This window comes from Haliaeetus albicilla, chromosome 27 (assembly GCF_947461875.1).
Source record: "Haliaeetus albicilla chromosome 27, bHalAlb1.1, whole genome shotgun sequence".
Classification (NCBI taxonomy): domain Eukaryota; kingdom Metazoa; phylum Chordata; class Aves; order Accipitriformes; family Accipitridae; genus Haliaeetus; species Haliaeetus albicilla.
In genome coordinates this window covers 2,181,988-2,201,312 of record NC_091509.1, presented here as the reverse complement: position 1 = coordinate 2,201,312, position 19,325 = coordinate 2,181,988, and the positions used below count along the sequence as shown (strand labels likewise).

General features: G+C 48.2%; 2 long non-coding RNA genes across 3 annotated transcripts in view; both read left to right on the top strand.

The window, feature by feature from the left end:
- Nucleotides 1–211: 211 nt before the first annotated feature.
- LOC138682320 (uncharacterized) lies at nucleotides 212–3,169 on the top strand. The gene is made up of 3 exons (XR_011322426.1): nucleotides 212–393; nucleotides 1,088–1,146; nucleotides 2,593–3,169. It is a non-coding gene; the product is annotated as an uncharacterized lncRNA (long non-coding RNA).
- A 202-nt stretch (nucleotides 3,170–3,371) lies between these two features.
- LOC104315686 (uncharacterized) overlaps nucleotides 3,372–19,325 on the top strand; it is a 41,262-nt gene continuing 25,308 nt past the window's right edge. For both annotated transcript variants that reach the window (XR_011322480.1, XR_011322479.1), the window contains exons 1-4: nucleotides 3,372–4,727; nucleotides 4,958–7,447; nucleotides 7,620–8,944; nucleotides 11,048–11,367. This is a non-coding gene — a long non-coding RNA (uncharacterized lncRNA). The remainder of the gene's footprint in view (nucleotides 4,728–4,957; nucleotides 7,448–7,619; nucleotides 8,945–11,047; nucleotides 11,368–19,325) is intronic.

Here is a 19,325-nt window from a genome sequence, read left to right as displayed (position 1 = left end):
TAATTTTGCATTTTCAGGAGACTCCAGAAATACCGAGTTTAGCCCTCGGTGTTGCTCGTTGTGGGTTAACGGCTCAGCCCGGGCTCCCAAGGCTCTTTGCCCATGAAAAGCCGGAGCAGGAGGTGTTCGTGCTCCTGTTACAGCACCCGGCTGATGGCTGCCCTGAAAATCTCTCCCTGGGAGTTCATAAAAACCCAAAGTGACGCTGGGGGAGTGTGTAGTACGCGAAGTTGTGCTTGTGCGTTTTAATAATGGAGCAATGCCGTTTATTTTCAGGTTTTGGTGAATGGACGCCAGAGTGTGGGATCCAAAGCGTTTCAGGAGCGCCTCTGTCATGGAAAGTGGAGAGGCAAAACCTGGCTCAGTGGGGACTAAGTAGGGTCCTGATTACAGGTCTGTGGTTTCTTTGTGTTCCCCCTTGTCCCTGGGGCGCTGGGCTTTTGGAGTTAATAAGCCTGTTTTGAAACTGCTGATTTTCTAGGCTGGCTGTTAAACCTTTGTCCCTTCTAAGAAAGGGAAGAAATGTTACCTCCTTCTCTAGTCTCCTGTTCAGCCTGTTAATTAGTGAAAAAATCTGTCTCTTGCAGTTTTCTCTTTGCTGCTGATATTATTATTATTATTATCCTCTGCCAAGGGTCCCAGCTCCTGAACTCAGATGGTGTTTGCACGATTTTGGGAGTGCAGTGGCCTTTACTGATTCCAGAGTGTGTGACTGAGATCGTAAAGTCTCTCTCCCAGTCCCTGATCCTGTTGGATTGGACAAAGGCTAACAATTACAGAGTAAATTTTCCTAACAGCACACAGAGGTGAATGATGCTGCCTTGTTTTTCCTCTCACTCAGAAGCCTTTGATGTGAGCCACAACTCCTGCCTTGGGGAGGATTTTTCTTTTTCTCCTCTCTACAGCGTAACAGGGGCTGGAAGGCAGGTTTCCTTCTTTCCTAATTTCATTTTCCAGGATGTGGAAAACAAACTTAAGCTCTTCTAGCCAATGCACAGCCCTGTTAGGTGACATCGGCGGTTGGGGAAGGCATGTTTTAAGTGTGTTTGGCCAACAGTTGTTAAAAATGCACCTTCTCCTATTGCAGACCCTTTGAGTAATGTCTGTACTGGGCGATGCTTTTCCCTTCCAGCTGCAAAAGCAGAGGTGAGAGAGGTTGGGGTGCTCGGGGGGCTGTGCAAGCCTCAAGGGGTACAGTGATGCCAGGAGAGCTTCAGTCCCCTGGCATCATTCAGCCCCAGCAGCCCTTCCTGGCCCCTCTGTTGTTCTTATTGTCTTTCTTGTCCCTTTTATTAGCTCGGATTGAAGGGAGACCTTTCCTTCCTCTTTAGTGCCTCAGGGGTTCACCTAGGGTATCTTGTGTTTGTTTAATTGCTTTTCATTTGCTGTGCTCCATTTAAAACTTGTTGTACATCTTTGGATTTCTGTCAATAAGTTAAGTAGCATTTTATGGACTAAAATAAAGGAAGTCTCTAGGATTTCTACCCAGGAGTTAGATGTCCAGCAGACTGTCCTTGTAAACTATTGTCAGCCTTCAGCCTAGTGAAATGTTTAGCATATGTTTAATGGTAATGTAACTTAAATGCCACTTAAATATACAAGCTCTGCCCTTGTTTCTTGCTGCCTGGGGAGTAACTCCCAGCAGGTCATAAAAAGTATGCTCTGCTGTGCTTTACCCATTTAAAAGAATAAATAACCAGAACTGCCTTCCTTAGTGCCTACACAGGGCAAGCACCTGCAGCAGTAAAGGCATGGAGGCTTTTGGGCAGCTCCAGAGCCATGGGTAATTGTATTCAGGTCACCAAACCAATCCCCTGGTTAGTCCACAAGAGTCCATACTTGCTTAGTGTGACAAAACCTTTTCTGGATGGAGGCGGATGAAGTCAGTGTCCTGTATAAGCAGGTGTTATAACTAGCCAGGCAGCATATCTACAGAAATCAAATTGCCTTCAACTGGAGCTATATGTCTTTGAACACAGAGGTGTGTTGCTTTTTACTTTCTTGATCTCAGCATGGGCTACTGAGAGGTGTGTGGTGCAAGCAAACTCATTTACCAGCCATCATCAGCCTCAGGGTTTGTGGTCCTTGGTGGAGGCTGAACTACTGAGGACAATTTTGCTGGTATGGCATTTCTAATTCTGGTCCTAGGTTTTCCTATTAATGTGTGTTATTTTGTTAATTTGCCTTTGTGGTGTTTTGTAATTATTTTCCATTCGTAGCTCTGAGTACCTTTGTGTTTTGTTTGTTTGTTTTTTTAATGGCACGTGAACTGTACAATGCTTTCTTTGAAACCTCTTAAACAGCTTTGGAGGAGCAATTTGCTTAGGACAGGGTTTAGGGAAAAGAATAAAATGAACTTGCCTCAATGGGCTGAAAACAGGTTTTGGATAGAGCCACATCTCTGGTTTCTGTCAGAGTGGATTTTAGCTTTCTAATGAGACTAAAATCCGATGGGTATTTGATAAGCTTAATAGTAGTTGTATTTGCACCACACTTGTGTCATAGCTTGTGCTGGAAATGGTACTCTGCTTGCTGAACTTGTTCACCCCATGAGTGTAGGTGTTTAAAAAACGGTGTGCTTTTCTTCGACAGCTGGAGGTGAACCTGAGCAAGGAGAAGCAACAGCCTCTGAGGGAGAAGAATGTGGTGGTCTGGGGGAGGTGGTGTCCAGTGCTGTGAGTATTTCTGACCCTCGCTGCTGCCTCTGCGCTGGGGTCACCAGGAGCAGACACTCCAGGCTTTGCAGCGGCTGCAACACAAAACCTCCAACCTGGCTTTTATATATACAAATTTCAGAAGCTTTTTAAGTTAAAGCAGGACCTAAAACAATAGTCCCATGAATAAGTCAAAAGAAATGTACATACCTAGATAGCAAGTGTTAAACCTTACTGGCAGTAGTATATCACACCACAGTTCTTTATTTGGTTGCTTACTGAGGCCTTGCAGGAAGCTTTCAGGGAAGTGGTTGGTCAGGCAGTAATTAAGCCAATATTAAATTGTAATAAAGATTCAGCTGTCTGTTGTTTCACCATTTAGCCAACTTCCATAGCTTGGTTTTACAGGAACAGGGGGATCTATCGAGCTCTCCAGCCAGCAATGGCATCTTTTCTTTTAATACAACTTTTTGAAAGTTCCTGGAAATTCTTTTTGCTATTCAGACTAGAGTTTTTGCTATTCCAACTAGAGTTTTTGCTATAAAGAAAACCATGATGCATTCTGAATGTTTTGAGTATCTCTTGGTATGTTTAAAAATGTCTCTTTGCAAGAGAAAAAATTAGTGAAACTCTAACTGCAGAAATATGTAGCTTTCATGTATTAAAAAAAGTAGTGCAATGACAGGCCAACATGCACATGTTTAATTTGGGGCAAAGCCCTCTGCTCTCTGCATGCAAATATCTTCTGCCCTAAACCTGAATAAGCCTTGACTGCTTTGACGTCCTTTCAAAAACTTGGCTAGAGATTTCCCACTAATTTCTGAGGCTGGGGACTAAGTTATGTGGCCACATTCTCTCTGAAGTTCACTTGATGCTTTTTTTTGATAGTCTCTCTGGGCAGACTGCAATGAGACATTGCATTTGAGAGCTGAGTGTTTCTACACCTACTTTCCTCATCCTCTCCACTTGACTGTTTTCAACTCCTCTGCCCCCTCATTACCCCATCTCTCCTTGATAAACACTGTCTGAACAGGTTGCAGCTCAGCCCTTTCTTCCTACCCTCGTGCCTGGCAGACAGTGCCCACCCTTGGTTTCCTCTTGCTGCTCCTGCCACCCCAGCACTTGGGGTCTTTGCTTTTTCATGGCAGCTGATAGCATTCACACATCTCTTCTGCAGTTCTTGGGGTTGATTTGCTGTCTTGGGATCCCGTAATTTTTTCTCAAGATTTCTGGAAAGTGTTAGGATTCATGATGCCAACATGGTGTTCTGTTTGTGGGGAAAAAAAATGTACCCTTTTCCCACCATGTCTTTTTGTGGCACCTCAGCTACTTAAATCCATGCTGAGATCCGTGTTTGGGATACAGCTGAGGAATTCCTGTGTGTATGGGCAGGCAGTTCATAGCAATATGAATATTGGCCGTATCAGAGCTCAGTCTGGTGGTTTTCTGCATAAGCAACCTTTTCTCCTGTCTTTTCTCTGTAAGATGCAATTAAGGTGGGATCGGTGTGAGTGCTAACAGCCTCGTTAGAGCTTTACTGAGGAGCTCTGGAGGGGAGAGGGCATGTATCTTCTTTTGTAAGTTTGGCAGCTGGCTGATTGCCTTCCTCACAGCTCCTATGGGATATGGAGCAGATGTGAGATCATCTGATGCCTGAAGGCTTTTGTGAATAACCAGGCAAGAGCCTTGTCCAGGGCCTGGAGACAATCAGCTCCAGCTTGTGCCATGTGGTGTCTGCCCAGGCACCTCAGGGCAGTTGTTGGTATGAGCAGGGAAGATGGTAGTGGAAGTTTCTTCCTCTTTAGTAAATCCTTACCATACCTACACTACCTTATTTTGCTTTTTCCCTGCTGTACATTTTCTGGTACTATCACCTCATCATCTACTTATCATGGGACTTACAAAATACTTTCCATCTCTTTGTCCAGCCCTGTGGGACTGCAACTGATCCTCTTTCACAGCAGGGATGAGCAGGCTCTGGAGGCATTGACTGAAGGAGCAGGAATAGATAAGGTGGAGCGATTCCAGCCTCTGTTGGATGGCCTGAAGAGTGGTGACTTGGGGGCACTGAAGGTACTTAATTCTTCAGGTTTTTGTGGATGAGGCACTTGGAGCCTAGTGCAGGAGCTGGAGATCTTGTAGCAGGATGGATCTGGTATGGATGAAATGCCTTTGGCTTTGCTGCTTTTTTCTGCTGCAGCTTTGTGTGTGCAGCTTTTCTGGCCTCCTTGTAAGTCCTAGCCACTGACTTCCAACTCATGGAAGAAGGTGTCTCTTAATTTTTTTTGTTTCATTGTTTTTAGGTGGCCTCTGTGCAGCTGATCAATACCACGATCTACCCTTATGAGCTGGACTTCAGACTTGACATTGATAGGGAGCTGATACATCCTGGATTTCAACACCTCCTTACAGTGAGGAGCACCTCACTTCTCAGCTTGATCTGGAAAGTGGAGGAGGCAGCCGGTGGTTCAAGCCTGGCTTTGGGATGGGGTGGGCAAGAGTGAGTCAAGACCCCGCTGTTGCCTGACTGACTCCAGAGCCCTCCTCCTGGGCAAGACTGAAACTACACCTTTCCATCCCTACCTCCAGAAGTGGCCCCTGCACTCTTTCCACTCAAAGATTAGTTCTGGTATCATTCCTTGGGGAACTAAGATGCCTCATCAGAAAGCAGAATGGGAATTTTAGGGTTGTTTTTTGACAGGAAAGTAAGAGGCTTTAAGGAGGAGGTGGCAGGAAGAAAGTCTGCTTGCATGCAAGTCTATGCCATTGTCTGGGACCTGCAACCCAAGACCTGAGGGTGGTCTCCTAAGGGCTCTGATGATGGCATGTATGTCTAGTGCTGCTTGGCTGTGGTCTGCAGCCAATTTGCTGCTGTTCTTACTCCAAATTATTCTTAAAAACATAAAAAATTGCCATGATCCTTCTTGTGTCTTTGCCTGCAAAGAGCAGAAAAGAGAAGATTCATAAATTCTGTCTTTCTCAGCTGTTCTGTTTTCCTTTTGTTAAAGTGGCTTTGTTCTTTTTCGTTGTGAGGAAGACTTGTAAGACTAATATTTTTAGGGGGAAGAGAGAAAAAAGGAGTATTATGCAGAGGATCCCCAGGGAAATCCTCATGCAAAAGGTGGTGCTCACCTAAAGGATTATTGAAAGCTTAAAGTTACTTGAAATTAGTTAAAAAAAAAAAAGGTTAAATGGTCTTCAGTCCTTTGTTTTCCATATCTATGCACATAACCTCTCCATAGGTCTGCCACTGTGCTTAAATACATCAAGAATATAATCTGGCAAGTTTGTGTCTAGAGCAAGCTCTTTTTAAATTGTTACTTGTGTGCTTCCTTGTAAATGGCTGCAGAGTTCATGACTTTCTGTAGTCAGATGATTGTTGTGGATTTTTTTACATTTGTAGTTTATGCTCTCCCTTTTGAAAGAAGTTGACTTTCAGAAGTGGAAAGATACTGTGCCAAACCAAAACAGGACAAACCATTAGTTGGAAGAGAATAAAATAAAGCAACTAAAAGTCCCACATAAAGCAAAGATGAAGGAATTTTTTGGAAGATCTAAGAACAGCTGAGGTAATTGCCACCTTCTAGTGACTGCTGAGCTCTCTGAAAGTTGTTTTCTGAACTCATTCAGGAGTTGTTCCTGGGTGAAGGGCAGTAAAGGTTGCTGCCAGCAGGAGTGGTGAGCTTGCTGCTGCCTGTGTGAGCAGAGAAGGAACCTGTACTGCAGGGCCTGAGGATAAAGGTTAGTTTAGAGGAGAAATAGCTGATAGCCAGCAATAGGGGAGATGCTAGTCAAAAAGCTGAGGGTTGCCTAGTATGGAGTCTACTTGCCATTGATGTCTTGATGCTTTATTGCTTCTAGCAGAGATTCAGAGAAATTAGAGACCTCATGTTATCTAAAAAGCAAGCTTGTTATTTGAAAGAACTTAAAGTAGGGGTTCAGACTAAATGGTTGATTACTTGGTCTACCTGAATGTCCGGACCCATATCCTGACTGTGACAGTGACTGAAAGCTGGTGCCTGGGGAAGTATATGAGAAAGGGGAAGCATCTTCTGGCCTCCAACCTCATGTTGCTCCAAGACTGAGTCAGGTGTAGTTTCAACGTACCTGGTAGCCCTGAGTGGATTTGTTTTCCATAAATCTGCCTGGTCCCTCCTTGAAGGTGTATCATCTCTGAGCATCTGTAAGATCCCTGGAGCAGGAGAGCCTCAGCTCCACTGCCCTTCATGTGAAGAGCTCCCTCTTACCATAGAGTCATAGAATGTCTCAAGTTGGAAGGGACCCGTAAGGATCATCAAGTCCAATTCCCATTCAAAACTCTTGTTTGTTTTGAACCTGATCCGTGATCTTGTGGGATGGGTCCAGTCTTGTTTCAATAGATGGTGAACAGCAGAATCCTCCCCATCCTTTCCATACCCCTACAATTCATCATTTTAAACCTCTGTTGTTCCTCCCCTTCACTGTCCCTCTACCTGGAGAAGTCCTAGTTTACTTGTTTGTCCTGCATGGAGAAGCCGTTCCGCATTTTCCTCATTCATGTTCTCTGAAATCTTGAAAAGTTACAATTGGGCATGTTTATGAAAACTCAGTGACAAATATGTCATTGTGAGACCTTTCCTTATTTGAATCCAGGAGCTTGCAGGAATATTAATGCTTTGTTGCTTTGTCGCCTTCTGCTGCAGACCTCTCTACTATAAGCTGATTGATGAATGTGTCTCCCCAGTCGTACAAAAATGGAGCTGACCCCAACTTCAGGTGCAAGCACCTTGACATGAACCCTGAGCGGTTGATAGGTAAATGCTTTCACTGATTATAGCTCTGCTAAAACCAGTCAGATCATGGTCCTAGAGCAAACCCTTTTACTTCATCCCTGTATTCACTGGAGCTGTTGGCTGTCAGAGTTTCTTGCTTCTTTCTCTCCATGTCTTTCCTTAACCTGAGCTGTCTTGTTGTGTTTGTTTTCAGCACGCCTGCTCCCATCCCCATGCTGCACATGGGATGGGGATTGAGGCTGATCTTCACTACTTCATTTAGAGCACATCTCCCATTGCTTGAGCACAGCGATTCTACCCGTATGAAATCCAGAATGGGCAGGGAGTGCTACCAGGATCCAGTGGTCTGTAGTGACAGCAGCTTCCAGAAGAAACCATTATTCTGTGGTGTCCTCCCTAAGAGGGGGGCATGTCAGTCTTCAGGCAGAGGTTCTGCAGTAGCAGATGGGGTTTCTCCAGCAAGGGCAGAGCACAGCCCTGCAGTGGGTGGCATGGGACATTGTGCAGCTTGTGAGTGTATTGGAGAAGGAAAAGGGGAGAGTGTTTACATCAGCTCTTTTCTTAATAGTATTTCCCTTCCTTTTCTTTTTAGATAACTCAATTGATAAAACCAAGGTGAAGAAAATTGAAGCAGAGTAGTGGAACTGGAGACAAAGGTTTTTTGCTGATGTGGTTAGGTAACAAGTTAGCAGGGATCAGACTAAAGCCTGTTTTGCCTGTTGCTGGACTACAAGTGCTGCCACTCACTTCTGCCTAATTCATTACCGCTGTACATATTGTGCTTGATCTTTCTGACGGGGCATATGCTTACATCTTAATTAAAAAAAAACACCAAAACAACAGGTTGCACAGTGAGGGAAAACAACATTTGAGCTGTGGGTGTGAGTCTCCCCTACCTCTTGAACTTGCAGGCAGTCAGATAGTCCCCTGCAGTTTCTGTCTGGTGTGAAATAATGGAAGCTGTAATGGGGTGGAATTGAAAAATGCTATTCCTGTCACTGTGGCAAGAAGCTGCCTCCAGACTGTGCCATATCTGTAGTGTGAATCCCTCCCAGTAAGAAAGGTGTTGCTGCCTGTGCTTCAGTGTGAATGTGTGCCTTGGGAAACTTGGGGCCAACACTGCTGGACTGCAGATGGGACTGTTAGGGGGTTTTTTTGCCTCTTGGGTTAGGCAGAGGCATGAATCTTTATCTCTGATTGTGACTGGAGTACTGCATGAGAGCTGCATGGTCGAGGTTTTGAGAGCTTTTTAGGAAAAGCAAGGAATCCCCCCCATCCCTATATATACACATACTCCTTGTACGTCCTTGCTCAGCTGATATGTTTGTTGCCTCTGCAGCTGGACTCGGAACTGACTGCATGGAACAGCTGCAAATTGAAATGAAGGTGGCGAAAAGGGACTTTGAGGAGAAACTACTCGATGCACGTGGTGGGAAGGAGATGCCGGACCTGGGGAAGCAGCAGATGACTGCGGAGAAGTAGGAGCTGGCAAGCAAAGTCTCCCATCTGAGTGAGGAGGTCCATCTCGGGCTGAGACATGGGCTGATGAGTTGGGGATGGGGTACAGCAGGCCAGAGACTGTGTTCTCCTCAAAGAGCTCTGTCCCTTTCTGGGGAGAGGTGACATTGGAAGGAGGAGAAACAATGAGAGGCTTCCCTGGTCAGAGAACTGGGGAGTGCCCTCAGGAGGCTTTGAGTCACTTTTGCTAAAACAGGTAGAGACAGGAGAAAGATGAAGAGGCTGAATAACACTGGTGCTGCTTCTGGCTGCTCCCTGCTTTTTTTTTCTCTTGGCAGTATCCATAGACCTGAGGCCAGCAGGATCAGTCCACAGACGACTACTTTAATTTCTCCCTAGCCCAAAAGTAGCCTCTGGGTCAGCTTTCCTTGAGCTGATTCTTGCCCTGCTCTTCTGTTCTACAGGCAGCTCTGGTGTTTTGTTGTGCTCTAAAGAGGTTTGAATCTTAGATTTAGTATGAATAGAGTTGTCTGCCTTAAATCTTTCCTTCTGTACTTTGTCCAGCATTCCCCTCACATGCTTCTTTCAGCTCAGCATCACCCAGATCTGCCCTGGAGTGACCTGGCTTATGTAGGACTGACCCTGCAGTGTCTTAGCTTTTCCCTGGACACAAAGACTCCCCCTGTAAGTTGCTAAGCATATTTTTAGAGTTGCTTTTTTGTATTAACAGAAGTGTGGGGCAGGAGAAAGCAGAAATATTGCAATCTGTGTTGTTCAGGATGCTCAGTGTTAGCTGGCGTCCTCAGTTCAAGTAGTCTATTGTTGCACTGAGTGCCATGCTCTGCCTGGAAGCCCAGGCAGTCTGTGCATACTTGGCTTTGCTCTCTGGAGAGCAACACTGAATAGTTAAGGAAACTTTCAGATTTGGATGTGGACATTTCTGCTCTTAAGTCCCTTGTCTGATAGAATAGAAAATGCATGCTGGTTTGTTGGAGTTTTTTAAACGTATTGAGAAATTTACCCCTGAGAAAAACAACAGAGAGCAAGATAAAGCTTCTTGCAATTGTTTACACAAAACAGTCTTGAAATCAAAATTCTGTAGAAATACCTTTCTTGGTGACAATGTGCTTTTGTAAGCAGCTCCTCTGATGGAGGAGAGGAAGAAAAACATCTCTGTTATTGAGCCTTCTCCCTCTGGCTGTTTACCTTTGACAAGATGAGAGAGCACAGATCGAAGGGATGGAAACATTCAACTAATTTTGCTGCAGTTCTTGGGCTGCTTGGGAGTTGGGCAGTGGGTTGTGGTAGCTCCTGCTCTGCCTCTCCCCCATCACAAGGCAGGAGTGAGCTGACCACAGGACACTTCTCCTTTCTGAGATACTGGATACTGTGGGCAAGAGATTTCATCTCACCAGGCTTGTCCTGCCTGATGCCAGTGTCAGGTCAAAAGCTGAGAGGAGGGGAGGGCACATGATGAAAAGGGGTCATGCAGCACAAGAGAAGGTCTGTCAGGGACTCTGAGGTGTCAAACAGTGAGGGCTACAGGCTGACCGTGGTGTGGACACACCACCATAAGAGCACAGGCTCTGGCTGTCCTGCAGATCCACAGACTTTCTACCCTGTTTATCATCACTGACACTAGGATGGCGCAAACAGAAAATTGGGGTTTTCTTTCTATGCTACACAGTGCATCTCTAGCACCCTGTTTGATCTTCATGGACATAGATTGCTGGGACACTTACATATATGTTTGCCAGCTTCCTAACAGTTGAGACAGACCAAATAAACCATAACACATCTCTGAGGCCTGTTTCAACCACTGACTTTTGGACATGGGAGCAGACTCTGCTTCACTATTGTGCTTCCAGCTGTAGCTTGCTCACCAGACCTCTTCTGAGGTCACCCTGGTGCAGGAATGCATCTTTCCCTCTATCAGCTCATGGCAGGAGGGTGTCAAGTCCCCAAGTGATGATACAGGTTACCTGTTACGCTGCCTTTTGCTCATTTTTCATTGACAAGGGAAGTTGGCAGCATCTTGTGAGGAGAAGGATGGGGATTTGAGATAAACTTGATTGTTTGCAACGTGCTTCAGGGTAGTACCCTGTTTGCTCTGGGCAGCTGAATTATGAGCTGACCACTGGCATGTTCTTGTTTCTGCTTCAGATGGAGAGGCTGAAAGAACACCTTGAAGAGGCACCAAGAGAGAAATGGCTTCAGGCTCTGCTTCCCTGCCTGCAGCTTCGCTTCCAGGTGCTGCAGGGAACATCCAGCCACAACAACCCATGCACTACCAGAGACTGTTTCTGGAGACATCCCACCAGCTCCCCTGCACCCAGAGTGTTCTGGCATCCCACCACCTCCATGAGGAATGGGCATTCCCCCTCCTGCCCTTGGCTTCGAATCTGGGGGAGCCTGTGCATGGGGATCATCTCCAAAGAAGATTCTCAACCAGCGAACAATGGTGAAGACCACATTGGACTAAGGTAGGACCTACATTTTAAAGGCCACCTTACACCTTGTTCTTTCACTCCAGCAAGTTCGTCCTTTCCCTTGTCTCATCTCATCACCCTGGCTGAGGGGTTTCAGGGCCCTGCTTGCTGTACTCCATAGAGAAGCCAATTTTCAGCAGAAGGAGGTGATTTCACCTTTGCCTTTGTGTGCAGAGAGAGGGCAGGGCAGAGCACCTGAAGGGACCTGAAGTGCTTGGTCCTCCAGAAACTGTGTGGGAGGCCTGGCTTGCAGCATGCTGGTACATGCTTTCCTCTGCCACCTTTGAAGGCTCGGGTGGATTGGAAGGTCTTCATCACTGAGCTGAGGTGTTTCTGCTGTGTAAAGTGGCTTAATAAGCTGGCAGTCCTTAGTAAGATCTTGTGAAGACCTAGAGGCCCTTGCAGATGATGAGGTCCTCTTTAGCTGTGAGAGGAGGGAGGGATCTCCTGGCTAAGCCATGGCTGCGTGATGCCTGCATCTTGGTGTGACTCACAAGCAGCCTGCGAGGCAGAGCCAGGTTGGCTGTAGGCAGGGTTTGTGGCAGTGGCAGGACCTTGCACGGTGTGGTGTGCTGCTCACCACTCTGCGGTCTGTGCCTTGCACCCTCTTGAGTATGGATGCCGTGCTTTGTGCTTTCTTTCTGCACCATCTCTCTCGCTTCTGCTCGATTGCCTGTCCCAACAGTTGTGTTAAGAGTAGGCTGCCTGGCAGAGATGTCTGCTTGGCACTGCGTACAGCCAGTTACTGCTCTTCTCACTGGTTTTCTTTCCTCTCCTTCCTTCTGCATTACCAGGTAGATGTTGGGGCTCTCAGCCCCCATCTCTGAGTGCTCTTTGTAACATCTCTCTCGCTATCAGACATTTGTGCAGCTATTTCCCTGCCTTTGCACTCAAGGCAGGAAAGCAGCAGGATCCAGGCGCTGCGTGCGTGCATCACCTGGGGAGAGGGAGCGCTCCTGGTCCCACGATCTCTACCCTTCGCTCTGCCTGCAGCTCCAGAGCATGCCCTTTGGAGGGGACTTCCCCTGTCCTAAGGACAGGGTTTGAGACTGTTATGACCCAGTGATTAGGGCAAGCCCTGCAGATGTGCAATAGAGGGGATGTATGAATAGGAGGGCTTGGAAGGCAATGTACACAGACATGGCCAACCTCATGTTCCTTAAAAGGGTGGAACGGGAGAAAAGTCTCATGCCTTTGAGCTTTTTATCTTGCTCAGGGGAAGAGAACTGCATGTTCATCAGAGAAATCTGTTCTTCCCCAGAGTGTATGGCTCTTTTTCGGTGCTCTGCCCAGGGCCAGCCCTGACCCTTCTGGCTGCTGAAGGGCACAGCCCAGGACCTGCCTTGGTGGTGGCACCAGCTGCAGGGACAGCAAGGTTTCACTCTAAGGCCATTTTCCGCTGCTTTTTTTTTTTTGTCAGCAGCTCCCTGCTCTGCTGCTGGTACTGGAAGCATCTGCTTTGTGTTTCCCCTGCTACTTTTGGTGTCTAAGTTGAAGGCTGTTTTCTGAATGTACTGATTTATGGTTGGGGTTCTTTTTAATTTTTCCCTAAGTTTCATAGTTTGAGGTGTCCCTAGGACTTGGGAGCCTGGCAAGCAGGTTCCTACTGGGACAGAAGTGACTTGCATGAGGGAAAGCATGCAGGTGTTCTCTGAAGATCTGTGTTGCTGTACCGTAAGCCGCAGGTGTTTAGGACAGGCAGGGTGGCACTCGATGTTTCTGCAGCAGAGTCGGGGGTGCTTGTCCCGATAGTGATGCTATTTACGTTTTGGAGAGGTGAAAACCTTCGACTGTGGGCAAATCGGGTCACGGTGCAGAGCTGCTTTTGGACACCAGGTGGCACATGGATCTCTTGGTTTTGCATGGAGGCTTTGTGTCCCTGCTGCAGCCTGTGTTTACAGCCCTGCTTCAGAGACTCGTCAGAGTGAACTTCCAGTCCTGGGAGTGGATTTTGGGGGGAGTAGAGTCCTGGCTGTGCTCTCGGAGAGGTCAGGGGGTGCCAGTGCAATGCAGCAGCTGCAGAGCCCGTCAGAGGCCGGTTTCTGGCACGACTGTCACCAGGCTGCAGAGGAGCAGAGTTTGCTCGCTGCTGCACACGCATGCCTTTCCTGCGTCAGCTTCTGCAGCGGCCCAGCAATTCCTCTGCCACCAAGAGTGTGGCCAGCTTGGCGACCACAGCTGTGGCCAGGGTGGCCCTGCCCTTTCTCTGGACTAACTCCAGGGGCAGAACAGCCCTGTCACCCCGAGATCCCCTTCGTGGGAGGAATTCATTTTCTCTCTTAATTGCTTGTAAAGAATCACATAAAACAAATTTCTGTCTTGTTTTATGTGATTTTTTTTTTGGTTTTTTTACATGCTCCAGCCCTGCTGAGCTGAGGTGTGCCCTGGGGCAATGCTTTCCCTGGCTGTCTTGGTAGCACAGTGCCACCTGGGTGCTTCAGCCTCAGGTATGCTGCTCCAAACAACTCATTCTAAGAGCATGCACTTGTTTTCTGTACTGGGTTGTTTTCCATGTTAAACAGCCTGTGGATAAAGTTCCTTCTGCATTATATCTGTTTTATTTTTTGGTAGGTGTATTGTAGAGAGGCAGGAGGCAGTAATATTGAGAGACCATAGTATGGTTTGCGTTGTAGGGCCCTTCAAGGTTACCTGCTCAAATGGCCCTCCCATGGGCAGGGACATCTTCCACTAGGTGAGGTTGCTCAAAGCCTAGTCTAACCTGGCCTTGAAGACTTTGAGGGATGGGGCATCCATGACACTCTGGGCAACATTTTCCAGTGTCTCACCACCCTCATTGTAAAACATTTCTTCCTTGTGTTCAGTCTAGATCTAACCACTTCCAGTTTAAAACCCTTGCCTTTTGCCCTATCGCGACAGGCCCTGGTAAAAAGTCTCTCTCCATCTTTCTTATAAGCCACTTTCCTTAGCAGCCATCACTAGCTCCCGTTGCTGTCAGTGCCTGTTAAAACCTCCCTTCATTTCCAAGCACGACTTTAACTGGGCTCAGCTTTAGCTGTGGGCCAGGTACTGCTTCTGCTCTGCCCAGTCCCGCTGCAGCTGGAGCAAATTGGAGCTGAGGGCAGTGTGGAATGGTGCTGGGGTGGGCTTGTGCCCCCCACGCTGGAAGCGGTACCAGGTCTTGGCCCCTTCCCAGTCCCAAAATGCAGCAACCCAGAGTTAATTAACCCGGCTGCAGCTTTTCCTGGCCCTCAGGCTGTTCTGCAGGAGGTGTAGGATAAGCTGGGAGAAGGTTTATGCATCCACGTGCGTGGATGGGAAATCAGGATGGGAAAATCCTTATTGCTTTGGGGCTCTGCCCTGTCATTTGCTCTTGTAATTAATGGGAGTGTCCCCACAGACTCTTGTCCTGTCTTCAGCTGCATTGGGATGAGTCCTTTGCAGCTCCATCCTGCCTCAGTTTCCCTCCTCTCGATTCCCCAGAGCAAACCCTGGGTGCAGTGTTGCTGAACATATCCAGTGTGGATGAACAATGCAGGGACAAACCTTGTGGGAGGGACCACAGTTGGAGTTACGGGATGTGAGGAGAGGGCTTCTGAAGTGGGGGGAGCATTTGTGTACCAAATCCTGTTCCTGGGACCAGGCACTGGTGTCGGGGCAGAGCAGTGGCTGCTTTTACCTTGTGTCATTCTGTTACCAGGACCTTGTTACTGATGTTTGAGAGGCTGTTCGGGCAGCCTGGTGTAATTGCACCATCAGACCCTCAGCAACAGACCTGGCAATACTGTTGCTGCTTATTTTCCAGCCCAGTTGCCGGGAGTGCTTTGGGTGCTGTCACGAGCCTGGTTTCCCCACAGAGGACACCCAGCCTGTTGGTCTGAGCAGGGGAGCTGCAGCCAGCATGCGGTGACACTGGCAGGAGCTGATTTGGGGGCATGCTGCCCAGGCACGTCTGGCTTTCACCCCTCTAAAGCACGTTGCCCACCTTCCGACCCCTGGGAGGACAAGGGGACAGGGAGGATTGCCTGCTGCGTCTTCAGGCACTAACACAGCCTAGGCTGGGTGTCCCATTCCTGGGCTAAGGTGCAGCACGGCCATGGCAGTGTCGTCTTCTCCCCTTCTCTGATCTTTTAGGGACTGAGAGTTTGGGGAGCTAAAAAGTGGTTTAAGGTCATCTCACTCCCTTTGTGCTGAGCAAAGGGTCAACTTTCCAGGTGACGACCCACCGAGTGCATTATCATTACTTGCTTTGGTGGTGGGTCTGGGAGAGCTGTTTGTTCTCCAGGGCTGCCCTGGTCCCTGCCCTGCTTCTGCTGTGGGCAGGGCTCTCCAGAGAAGGAGCTTGGGTTTGACCTGGTTGTATGCTTTCTCCAGCTGTCTCACTTTCTCCAGGTTATTCTGCTTTAAAAGTGCTTTTGTCATCTTCCTTTAAGCTTCTGGGGTTTTGTCTTTAGCAGGCAGACACCAGGGAGCATGCTCTGTTTCCTCCTGGAGGTTTGGGCAATGTAAGAGGGATGTAATGGGAGCAGCAGGTCTCCCTGGAGAATTTCTGAGGAGCAGAGTGGCTGTAGGAGCAGTAAGGGCTGTGCATCCCCTGTGGATGTTCTGGGAAGAGATCAAGGGTAGGGAGGGAGCAGTGGCACATCTTGGTTGTCCTCTGCTGTCAAAGTGCCCCCAAGAAGCCAGGCTGGCTGGCCAGAGACTGAAGTTTCTGGAGATGCCCTGACACCAGTACGCTCTGGATCGGCACTGCAGCACGTGCGGTTACAGAAACACAAAAGCTGTTGTTTGGTGCTTTGCCCAGGGCCAGCCCTGACCCTTCTGGCTGCTGAAGGGCACAGCCCAGGACCTGCCTTGGTGGTGGCACCAGCTGCAGGGACAGCAAGGTTTCACTCTAAGGCCATTTTCCGCTGCTTTTTTTTTTTTGTCAGCAGCTCCCTGCTCTGCTGCTGGTACTGGAAGCATCTGCTTTGTGTTTCCCCTGCTACTTTTGGTGTCTAAGTTGAAGGCTGTTTTCTGAATGTACTGATTTATGGTTGGGGTTCTTTTTAATTTTTCCCTAAGTTTCATAGTTTGAGGTGTCCCTAGGACTTGGGAGCCTGGCAAGCAGGTTCCTACTGGGACAGAAGTGACTTGCATGAGGGAAAGCATGCAGGTGTTCTCTGAAGATCTGTGTTGCTGTACCGTAAGCCGCAGGTGTTTAGGACAGGCAGGGTGGCACTCGATGTTTCTGCAGCAGAGTCGGGGGTGCTTGTCCCGATGGTGATGCTATTTACGTTTTGGAGAGGTGAAAACCTTCGACTGTGGGCAAATCGGGTCACGGTGCAGAGCTGCTTTTGGACACCAGGTGGCACATGGATCTCTTGGTTTTGCATGGAGGCTTTGTGTCCCTGCTGCAGCCTGTGTTTACAGCCCTGCTTCAGAGACTCGTCAGAGTGAACTTCCAGTCCTGGGAGTGGATTTTGGGGGGAGTAGAGTCCTGGCTGTGCTCTCGGAGAGGTCAGGGGGTGCCAGTGCAATGCAGCAGCTGCAGAGCCCGTCAGAGGCCGGTTTCTGGCACGACTGTCACCAGGCTGCAGAGGAGCAGAGTTTGCTCGCTGCTGCACACGCATGCCTTTCCTGCGTCAGCTTCTGCAGCGGCCCAGCAATTCCTCTGCCACCAAGAGTGTGGCCAGCTTGGTGACCACAGCTGTGGCCAGGGTGGCCCTGCCCTTTCTCTGGACTAACTCCAGGGGCAGAACAGCCCTGTCACCCCGAGATCCCCTTCGTGGGAGGAATTCATTTTCTCTCTTAATTGCTTGTAAAGAATCACATAAAACAAATTTCTGTCTTGTTTTTGAGGTTGCTCAAAGCCAGGTCTAACCTGGCCTTGAAGACTTTGAGGGATGGGGCATCCATGACTCTCTGGGCAACCTTTTCCAGTGTCTCACCACCCTTATTGTAAAACATTTCTTCCTTGTGTTCAGTTTAGATCTAACCACTTCCAGTTTAAAACCCTTGCCTTTTGCCCTGTCACAAGAGGCCCTGGTAAAAAGTCTCTCTCCATCTTTCTTCTAAGCCCCTGTCACATATTTAAAGGCCGCAGTACGGTTTCCCCAGAACCTTCTCTTCTCCAGGCTCAACTCAGCCTCTTTCCATAGCAGAGCTGTTCCAGCCCTCAGAACATTTCGGTGGCCTCCTCTGGACCTGCTCTCACAGGCCCATGTCTGTTTTGTGCCTGGGACCTCAGAGCTGGAGGCAGTCTCTGGGGGGGTCTTACCAGAGCAGAGAGGGAGAATCCCCTTTTCTACCTGCTGGCCACTCTGCTGGTGATGCAGTCCAGGAGACGCTTGGATTTCTGGGCTGTGAGCGCACATTGCCCACTTGTGTCCCATTTGCCACCCACCAGTACCCCCAAGTCCTTCTCCACAGGGCTGCTCTCAATCCATTTATCCCCCAGTCTGTATTGATATTGGGGATTGCCCCCACCCAGGTGCAGGACCTTGCACTTGGCCTTGTTGAACTTCAGGAGGTTCACATGGGCCCACTCCTCCAGCCTGTGCAGGTCCCTCTGCATGGCATCCCTTCTCTCTAGCGAATCCACTGCACTGCTCAGCAAGTCTGCAGATGAGACCATGCTGCAGGTGCACTCAATCCCACTGTCTTATGTCATTGGTGAAGATATTAAATAGTATAGGTCTCAGTACGCACCCTTGAGGGACACCACATGTTACTGGTTTCCATTTGGACACTGAGCCATTGACTGTAACTCTTTGAATGCAGTTATCTGCATTCAACTATCTAGCCAGTTCCTTATCCATCTAATAAGATCCAGTGCTTTGTGGGAAGTCAGTGACTCCTTAGCTCCAGAAGGCCAGATCCAGAAAGTATTTAGCTCCTAACATGTGGAAACATAAGATACCATTAACAGACTGTGGGACTTTATACACCTAGCTAGGGGTCAGGGTCTTGAACATTTTGTGTGGACCCAAACCAAAGTTTCTCTTGAGAATGAAACTTTGGGGTTTTCTGAAAATTCTGCCTAGTGCTGTGGACTAGCTCGCAAAATGTATCTTGCTGGTTTGCTCACCCTCCAGGTTCTCACAAATGCATTTAAAGCATCCCTGCGTGCTCTTCACATGTCCTTAGATTTCCAGGCTGCTGCAAGACATTGCTTCCTCTTGCTCACAGATGTCTTGCTGCAGGGATGCCTGGCACAAGTGTCTCCTCTAGCCAATACCTCCCTTCCTTTTCCTTTTCCAGCCTAGTGTCCCCAGCTCCACCACCTCTCTCTGGTGAGGCAGAGGCCTTCAGGATTCTGCAGCTGTAGCTTCTATCTTCCACAAGCATCCATGCCTATTGTGCCAACGTTGGCTGAGAAGCAGCAGTGAACAGGGACAGAAACTTCTCTCTTCCTCTGTTGCTCAGGAATATTCTCAGACAAAATGGAGAAGTCTGCCCACAAACCTGAGAGCTGGTAAATCCTGATTCAAAAGTGTCTGCTGAGGAGAACAAACTGGGGGGGCTCACCAGGTGTCCTTCCAGCATCGCAGAACAATTGGGATTCAAAGGGATCTCTGGAGGTCTCAGATCCATCTGTCCTGCTCCAGATAAGGCTAACGTGAAAGTTAGAGTTTATTTAGGCCCTTTTGGAGTCACGTTTGAGTCTCTTCAAGGACAGAAATTGCCCACTTCTCTAGATGTAACTGGGCTCCCTTCTCCAGTGTTTAACCATCCTTGTGAAAATAATTCTCCTATCAATTTAGCATTTCTCTTGTTGGAGCTGGTGGCTGTTACCTCTTAACCTTCTCCCTGTTCTTGTTTCCTAGTTTCTCCTGAAGTGGTGTTGGGGAGCACATGCTAACAGCATCAGTGTATTTTGATGGGGCTCTGGAATCACTGCTGGTGGGAAACTTGAACGTTCATTTGCCTTTGAAAGGAGGCAGAACCTGTTTGGGGAACTTTCTCCCTAGATCTTGTAAGTGTTTCATTTAATCTCTGTAGAAGACATGGGG